We start from the raw sequence: 9,523 nt of genomic DNA on the forward strand, positions 1-9,523 counted from the left end.
TATTCATTCATTTATTTATTCATTTATTCATTCATTTATTTATTCATTTATTCATTCATTTTTATTTATTTATTCATTCATTCATTTATTCATTTATTCATTCATTTATTTATTCATTTATTAATTCATTTATTTATTCATTTATTCATTCATTTATTTATTCATTTATTCATTCATTTATTCATTCATTTATTTATTCATTTATTCATTCATTTATTCATTCATTTATTTATTCATTTATTCATTCATTTTTATTCATTTATTCATTCATTTTTATTCATTTATTCATTAATTTATTTATTCATTTATTCATTCTTTCATTTATTTATTATTTATTCATTCATTTATTTATTCATTTATTCATTCATTTTTATTCATTTATTCATTCATTCATTTATTTATTTATTCATTCATTTATTCATTCATTTTTATTCATTTATTCATTCATTCATTTATTTATTCATTTATTCATTCATTTATTTATTCATTTATTAATTCATTTATTTATTCATTTATTCATTCATTTATTTATTTTGGTGTAGTTAAGACCATCAGGCTTTCTCTTTAACACTACCAGAAATACAAATCAATAATTGAAATAAACAGAAAATCACACTATAAGCAAAGTAAAGCCACACAAAAATATACATCTAAATTTCCAAATGTAAAACAGATTACAGGTGAAGTAAAACAAGAAATAGACCTGCTGGTATTGATGTGATTTTGCGTAAGAGTAGCAGAGTCCGCCCTTAAATTAAAAAAAAAACTCAATTATGTGTTACTTTATATTTAAATAATAATAATAATAATAATAATAATAATAATAATAATAATAATAATAAAATAAATTTCATTTACATATACAGTGGAATTTTTCCTAATAGACGCTATAAAGTACATACTTTTATGTCGCATTTTCACTCTCAGAATTTCATCTACCGTTCAACTGGAGGAACTGTAGACTTACTAGTGAACGGGATGGAGTTACGAAACTGAAGGTCTGCATAATTTATGTCGCCGATATTACAAAAATCTCTCCTTTTGAGGAGGAAATCACAGAACTGCTGACATGTTGTAATGTAAAAAACACACAGATCGATTTTAAGAAGACAAAAAAATGAACAAAAACTTTGAGTAAAAAAAAAAAACGCTTGAAAACAAGCGAACATCGGGCTTCAGTACACTCCATTGTTTTACAAGTATACTCTCTGTAACTCTCTCATCTACCGCCAGGAGTCTCGCCGTCACCTTTTTTCAAGAACAATTGAAATGCAGAGAACGTGTGGGACTGGGGGCGTGTGGCAAATTGAAATATACACGGCAGAGGTCCTCACGGTCGGTTGGTTGGGTGCCCTCACAAATAAGAGGGGGGGGAGGGAATGTAAAAGTTTTCAGAGATAGATGACGAATAAAAAGTACTGTAGAGTGTGATACCGAGTCAGGAAAGCTGTGTAGAAGATTGATACCTGGTCTGAATAAAAGAAGAAGCAATACGATCTATTGAAGGAAAAAGGATCTGTATTTGCAACACATGGCCTACATTTTGTAGCGGAGTCATATTTGGCACATTTTAACAAACATAATTTCAGATCCTACATTCGGATTGAATGATGATGATGATGATGATGATGATGATGATGATGATGATGATGATGATGATAGTTTACCTGTTACATCAGCTGCTTGTCTATGCGGATGACGTGAATATATTAGGAGAAAATGCACAAACGATTAGGAAAATTACGGGAATTTTACTTGAAGCAAGTAAAGAAATAGGTTTGGAAGTAAATCCCGAAAAGACAAAGTATATGATTATGTCTCGTGACCAGAATATTGTACGAAATGGAAATATAAAAATTGGAAATTTCTTCTTTGAAGAGGTGGAAAAATTCAAATATCTGGGAACAACAGTAACAAATATAAATGATACTCGGGAGGAAATTAAACACAGAATAAATATAGGAAATGCCTGTTATTATTCGTTTGAGAAGCTTTTATCATCCAGTCTGCTGTCAAAAAATCTGAAAGTTAGAATTTATAAAACAGTTATATTACCGGTTGTTCTGTATGGTTGTGGAACTTGGCCTCTCACTTTCAGAGAGGAACAGAGATTAAGGATGTTCGAGAATAAGCACTTAGGAAAATATTTGGGGCTAAGAGGGATGAAGTTACAGAAGAATGGAGAAAGTTACACAACGCAGAACTGCACGTATTGTATTCTTCACCTGACATAATTAGGAACATTAAATCCAGACTTTTGAGATGGGCAGGACATGTAGCACGTATGGGCGAATCCAGAAATGCGTATAGTGTGTTACTTGGGAGACCGGAGGGAAAAAGACCTTTGGGGAGGCCGAGACGTAGATGGGAGGATAATATTAAAATGGATTTGAGGGAGGTGAGATATTATGATAGAGACTGGATTAATCTTACACAGGATAGAGATCGATAGCGGGCTTATGTGAGGGTGGCAATGAACCTCCGGGATTCTTAAAAGCCAGTAAGTAAGGGTTAGACTTCTCTGATCTTCTGATCTTCTCTGAAACTACTGTATTCTGTCTAGCGTTTCTTAGTCTGCCAACACTTCGTTTTTCTACCGGTTTGTAGTTGTGTATTTGTAATAAACACACAAATAAATAAATAATAATAAACAATGAAATTAATAAAAAATAATCAACTAAATAAGTGAATAAATAATCAAATAAATACATAAATATATGTACATAGGTCTCAAAATTTTATTTCTTTCCCTGATACAATCGTGCTAAAGATTTTCTTGGTCTTTAGAATCGTCATCCTCGGCTGGATCTGAACCCACGAACACCGGATCAACGGTTAGAAATGCGAATCCTAGACAACCGAAGATAGTGATAATAGTTGCAGCGAAGAATGCAAAATGATCAAATATGTATGTATGTATGTATTTATTCACACTGCAATGGGTGGTAACTAATTACACTCAATAATGACAATAATAAACTTATTAATTAAAAATACAATTAATGATAATACTAATAATTAATACTAATAATAATAATAATAATAACAACAACAGGGAATATACTAAATTAAATGAAACGATCACTTAAAATAACATTTGAAATATTCTAATTTGTATCTTAAAACTAAGATCGAACTAAAACCCACGAGTATGACATGTTCATATCTGCACAAGTACCTTTCAACATTACACTCATTTCGCTGTCAACTCACTCACTGCACTGGAACTACGACACATTTCACTGATTCTATCCTGATTTCACTAACACTTCAAAAACATTTCACTGTTCAAATACTTTGCACTGCCACTATAACCTATACAGCTTCACTGACAGGAACACGTTTCACTTACACAGCACACTTCACTGACACGACATACTTCTTCACTGATACAACACACTTCACTGACACAACATAATTCTTCACTGATACAACACTCCAATAACAACATATCATTTACACCCTTTAAGTACTGTGTATAATTACCGTCTATTAGTAACGTCCTTAAGCCTATTTTAAAATACATTTTTGGTTGTTGGTAAAGCCTTTAGTAAGTCTGCAGGTAAAGCATTCCAGTTCCTGATAGTACGATTGAGAAAAGAAAACTTTCCAGTGTCCGTCCTCTGCCTTCTTTCCCTCAATTTATATGAGTGGTCGTTCCTTGAAGAGTAATTTGGCGGCTGCAACCTATTTTTTATTTCTTTCCAGGCAGGCTCACTTCTGTATGTTTTGAACAGTGCCATTTAGAAGACAGTATTTTTTTTTTCGTATCGGGAGAGACTTACAAATGGTTGCTAAGTTACCTCATGAAGTCCCCAGTCATATCGCTCATTGAGATTCAATAAGCAAGAATAATAACGGCAATAATAGTGATAAAGTTCTTGCTTTGGCTGGATGACGAAGATTAAACACTCTCATATTGTGAAGCACGTGGGTGGAGTTGAGAGATTAGCAACACGGAGAGATTTCATTGGGGTCAAGACTAATTGAAAGTACTTATGAATGGATTGAAGGTAACCGAGTCAACAATATAATGTATACACGAAGTTTACTGAAGAATTAGTCATCATCTGCCTTATAGGTTTGAAATCTAGGGATCTAGGGCCTATTTTATAAAACCTCTCTCTCCAGTAAATTTCATTTAAGACGACACCGCTTAAAACGTTTTTCTGCATCAGACACCAGAATATTTTTTAAGCTCGGCCATGCCGAAATGTAGTAATTATACACCTGGTAGTAGCCCTTTAATGCACCTCATTAAAGTACACCTATTCATTATAGTTCAGTTGTTCAGCCAATGGGGAAATCACCATTGTAGCATTATAAAAGCCCAAGTATCGATTATTCTCGGATATGCAATCGAAATACAACTAGCGAAATGTCACGGAGGCTGGAAATCCAATACTGTCGCAGAAGGTTATGTTCTCTTACTATAATAATTAGCGTTAATTGTAAATAATATTCAAATAAATTCAATTTGTCATCTCGTTTTTCAGTTCTAAATCAATTTCCAGCTTATATCAAGATTAATGTTCATGTTATTCTCTAGATTATATCAAGGTCAATGACATTCTTCCCCCGGAAAAAATCAATACTTCCGCGTCTGCGCACATCTCACAATCTAGAAGGTCAGTTCCGCGCCTCACTTACACTAAACATAACATGAATTCTTCTGAATAATTTCAAGTTAGAAATATGGTCGAGCATAAAAAGTCGTATGAAACTTGCCTATAATGGTAATTAAGACGCTCGTATGAAAATTATGAAACGAGCGCAAGCGAGTTTCATAAACAAACATACTCGCGTCTTAATTACTACCATTATAGGCTCGTTGCATAATGTACTATTATCGAAATTTCTTATATGATTAATATAATATTAATATTATTCATATTCTTTATTTGCCTGAAGGTACAAGAATACAAAAGGCCTCGTCAATGTGATAATATAAAAAACAATGTGTCAATATTTAAAATATTAAAAGAGTAAAAAATAATAAAATTTAACTAAAATAGTACATCATTTTCAAAAAATTCATTCAAATTATAAAAGGGATTATTTTGTAGCCATCTCTTAATCTGAAATTTAAATTGTGTTTCATTAAGAGCCTTTATATTTGTAGGTATCTTATATACTTTTATTGCAGTAATTACATAGCTTGATTGTGTTTTTTGCAACCTGACATGTGGTACGTTTAATTGATCATTATTTCTGGTTTCATAGCGATGCAGATCTACTATACTTGTGTAATTAGTAATATTCTTGTTTACATACATTAAAAGTTCAAAAATATATAGATTGTAGACTATCATAATAATAATAATAATAATAATAATAATAATAATAATAATATATTTGTTATTTTAATATTTAATATTTGAAAGAATTTCCGCCTAAGAAGTAAGGAAATAACCGTACACAAAAACTTAAAAAAATTGTCTCCGTTCAAAAAAATAAATAATTTATTTTTCTATTTCTTATTAGAGTTTTCAAACAAAAGTTCCGCAGGCTATATCACCAATGGGTATCGAGGGGGAAGATAGATTTTAGTCTGAGATGAAACCACTCGACAGTAAAGCTTGACTTTTGTACGTTATATATTTTTTTTATTCTTAATATACAATTTCTTAAACCTTATTTTACTCGAAAGTGCAATAGGTTTATAGATATACACAGCTAGTTTATATTTGATGAATATATTTGATGTGGATAACCCAGTCTCTGCTACTTAAAATTAACACTGACATCTACTACATTTGAATTAATTACACATTCTTAAATATATGACATATAAAATCACAAAACTGTTTATAACAACATGTTTTTCTGAAAACATTGAATAATGATTTGTCATATATTATATTACAAATATGTAAATGTCTGACCATAGGAAATCTACTGTTTTCAAATACTGGACAATGAAACAAAAGATGGCCACAGTTTGCTGTTCCTCACATATAAACTATTTCCAACTAAAGATTGAAGTAGACGTAAACAAAACCGAAATGTATTACTCCGCAATCGCAAACTAGCTATCAAAGCAGCCACCAGGGCGCATTATTTTCAGCAAGGCAGCCATCGTCTGATATATTGCAGACATTTCAACACATTCATTGAACTAACCCGTAAAATGCTCACAGAGGGTTAATATTCATTATTTCTCTTCTGGGAATAGTGGATTTTAATTTTCTGTACATTCATGATTAAATGTTATTCTTTGAAGAGTGGAGAATTTCTTTAATTCTACAGAAATTTATTTGAGGTTGGCAACACTGAATCTCGCACTGTGTTATACCAGCTGTGCTGATGTGCTCTGTGAAGCTGCAAGTCACCTTGGGAGGGATTTAATGCCTACTACGCATGCGCGTTGCCATAATACACGTTACAATGATTTAACACGCAATGTCTGAAACTACTAATATAAACATGTTGTTTAAATCGTAAGAAAGTGTTCTTATAAGCATGTTTAATTCACTCGTATTCCATGTACATTATTAATTTTATTATTTTAGAACGAACTATTTTAATATGAGGAAGAAGATGACAAGCATGAGTTTGGAGGAGTTGTGCGTCCAATAGCCAATCAGGAACCATGAAGCCACGTGCATTTATTTACATTTACTTCAATCTTTAGCTGGAAAGAGAGTACATAAATAGACATTCTCCTTATGTAATTTAAATCATTCTAAATAAGAGCCAAATTTTCCATGATCCGACAAAAATTGCTATGTTGTTATATAATATACTATTATTTATTATTCATTCTATTTATTTACTCAATATTGTATTTACTGTATTTATTTATTAACCTACTTAATTATTTATCTATTTATTTATTTATTTGTTGTTTAGTCAACTGTCCAAAGACAGGTCTGAACCTCACAATTGATAACAAGAAAACACCACTAATGAGGCAACTAGGCCAGGGTGGCCAGTTCCTTTCCCCCTCCACTGCATACATCGCCGACTAGCTACATATTACACTAGTCAGACTTCAGATGCATACAAACAATTGTTCATCCTCTGACACATATCGTCAAGTGAGATGTACTGCCTGATATTAGATGTACATATCAGCCAGAACCTCAATCAGAGGATGTTCATTTGTTATTCATTTAATTATTCAATTAATTGTTTAATTATTTATTTATTTAATGATTTAATTTATTTATTGAGATTTATTTATTGGTTCACTCATTTATTCATTCATTCATTCATTCATTTCTTTCTTTCTCTCTTTCTCTCTCACTTTCTTTCTTTCTCTCTTTCTTAATTTCTTTCTCTCTTTCTTTCTCTCTCTCTTTCCCTCTTCCTTTCCGTCTTTCTTTCTTTCTTCCTTTCTTTCTTTCTTTCTTTCTTTCTTTCACTCTTTCTTTCTTTCCTTCTCTCTTTCTTTCTTTCTCTCTTTCTCTCTTTCTTTCTCTTTCCCTCTTCCTTTCCTTCTTTCTTTCTTTCTTTCACTCTTTCTTTCTTTCCTTCTCTCTTTCTTTCTTCCTTTCTTTCTTTCTCTCTCTCTTTCTTTCTTTCTCTCTTTCCCTCTTCCTTTCCTTCTTTCTTCCTTTCTTTCCTTCTCTCTTTCTTTCTTCCTTTCTTTCTTTCTTTCTCTCTTTCTTTCTTTCTCTCTTTCTTAATTTCTTTCTCTCTTTCCCTCTTCCTTTCCTTTCTTTCTTTCACTCTTTCTTCCTTTCTTTCTTTCTTTCTTCCTTTCTTTCTTTCTTTCTTTCTTTCTTCCTTTCTTTCTTTCTTTCTCTCTCTTTCTTTCTTTCTCTCTTTCTTAATTTCTTTCTCTCTTTCCCTCTTCCTTTCCTTCCTTCTTTCTTTCTTTCTTTCTTTCACTCTTTCTTTATTTCTTTCTTTCCTTCTTTCTTCCTTTCTTTCTCTCTCTCTTTCTTTCTCTCTTTCTTAATTTCTTTCTCTCTTTCCCTCTTCCTTTCTTTCTTTCACTCTTTCTTTCTTTCTTTCTTTCTCTCTTTCTTTCTCTCTTTCTTTCTTTCTCTCTTTCTTTCTTTCTTTCTTCCTTTCTATCTTTCTCTCTCTCTTTCTTTCTTTCTTTCTTTCTCTCTTTCTTTCCTTCTCTCTTTCTTTCTTTCTCTCTCTCTCTTTCTTTCTCTCTCTTTCTTTCTTTCTTTCTTTCTTTCTCCCTTGCTTTCTTTCTTTGTTTTTTCTCTCTTTCTTTCTCTCTCTCTTTCTCTCTTTCTTTTTTCTTTCTTTCTCTCTCTTTCTTTCTCTCTTTCTTAATTTCTTTCTCTCTTTCCCTTTTCCTTTCCTCCTTTCTTTCTTTCTCTCTTTCTCTCTTTCTCTCTTTCTTTCTTTCTTTCTCTCTTTCTTTCTTTCTCTCTTTTTCTCTCTCTCTCTTTCTTTCTTCCTCTCTTCCTTTCTTCCTTTCTCTCTTTCTTTCTCTCTTTCTTTCTTCCTCTCTTCCTTTCTTCCTTTCTCTCTTTCTTTCTCTCTTTCTTTCTTTCTTTCCTGTTTCTTTCTCTCTCTTTCTTTTCTCTTTCTTTCTTTCTTTCTCTTTCTTTCTTTCTTTCTCTCTCTCTCTCTTTCTTTCTTTCTTTCTTTCTTCCTTCCTTAGACATGTTATAACAAATTCCAGGTCACATTTCAGTGCCACATTGCTGGCAAGCAATGTCACCTGTGAACTCAACCAAAAAGCGCTGAGAGATGCTAGAGAGTTAAAGACGAATTTAAAAAAAAAAAAATAGAAAAACGGCCCGCTTCGATATCTACGTACACTTGTTTCCATGATACTACAAGAGGCGCCCATTGCATTACAAAAAAATGAGACAATTCTATCTGTATAGAGTTAACGTTTCAAGTTAAACATTTAGATGATGTCAGATAGTATGGACCTGTCTTAGTTCTTACACGTCCTAGGAATGCGCTAACACCACACCAACTTTTTGACCTCGTCTGTACAAAGGAAACATAAAGCAGTGCGTTATCGTGTAAATTTGAAATTCTGACATAGATAAAGAAACTAATGCTATATTTTCTTCCTTGGTTTCAGGAATTGAAGGCCTGGTTCTTGTCTGCGTGCCACGGGGCCCCTCTGCTCTGTTGGAGATGAGCAGTCAACCTGCGGTGCCGACCGATTACACACCGAAGAGATTTCCCTCACCTTCTGCTCGCAGTGGTCCGCTGCCAAGATGATTCACACCTGATGTCTGGATGAATCATAACGTAAGTACCCTCTACACTTCCTAATATAAAATTAAATGCTGTCTTCTGCTTCAATGGGCAGGAAACTCAATGTGGCTAATTTGTCGTGATTCAGCCATTGCACTTCTGTGAAGTGGAGCGGGAGGAAGTCGTCGTGGGCAAGAAGATCAGAGATCGATGCTAGTAGACGTAGAATTTAGGTTTGCAAGTATAGTGTAGGTATTGTGCCATGAACTTAATAGATCTAATTTACTGTTTTCTTCAAAAATACGATAGAAGATTCTCTTGAAGTTTATCAAAATATTTGTTCCAGTTTAAGTACGAACAATTCTTAGAAACAATTCGTATAGGGGTAACGTCATTT

At 32.6% G+C, this 9,523-nt stretch overlaps 1 long non-coding RNA gene across 1 annotated transcript in view; it reads left to right on the forward strand.

Annotated features, from left to right (window-relative positions):
* The window catches only part of LOC138697168 (uncharacterized), a 154,414-nt gene extending 145,240 nt beyond the window's left edge, over positions 1-9,174 (forward strand). The window contains exon 3 of the long non-coding RNA XR_011331551.1: positions 9,008-9,174. This is a non-coding gene — a long non-coding RNA (uncharacterized lncRNA). The remainder of the gene's footprint in view (positions 1-9,007) is intronic.
* Positions 9,175-9,523: the final 349 nt, after the last annotated feature.

This window comes from Periplaneta americana, chromosome 3 (genome assembly GCF_040183065.1).
Source record: "Periplaneta americana isolate PAMFEO1 chromosome 3, P.americana_PAMFEO1_priV1, whole genome shotgun sequence".
Classification (NCBI taxonomy): Eukaryota; Metazoa; Arthropoda; class Insecta; order Blattodea; family Blattidae; genus Periplaneta; species Periplaneta americana.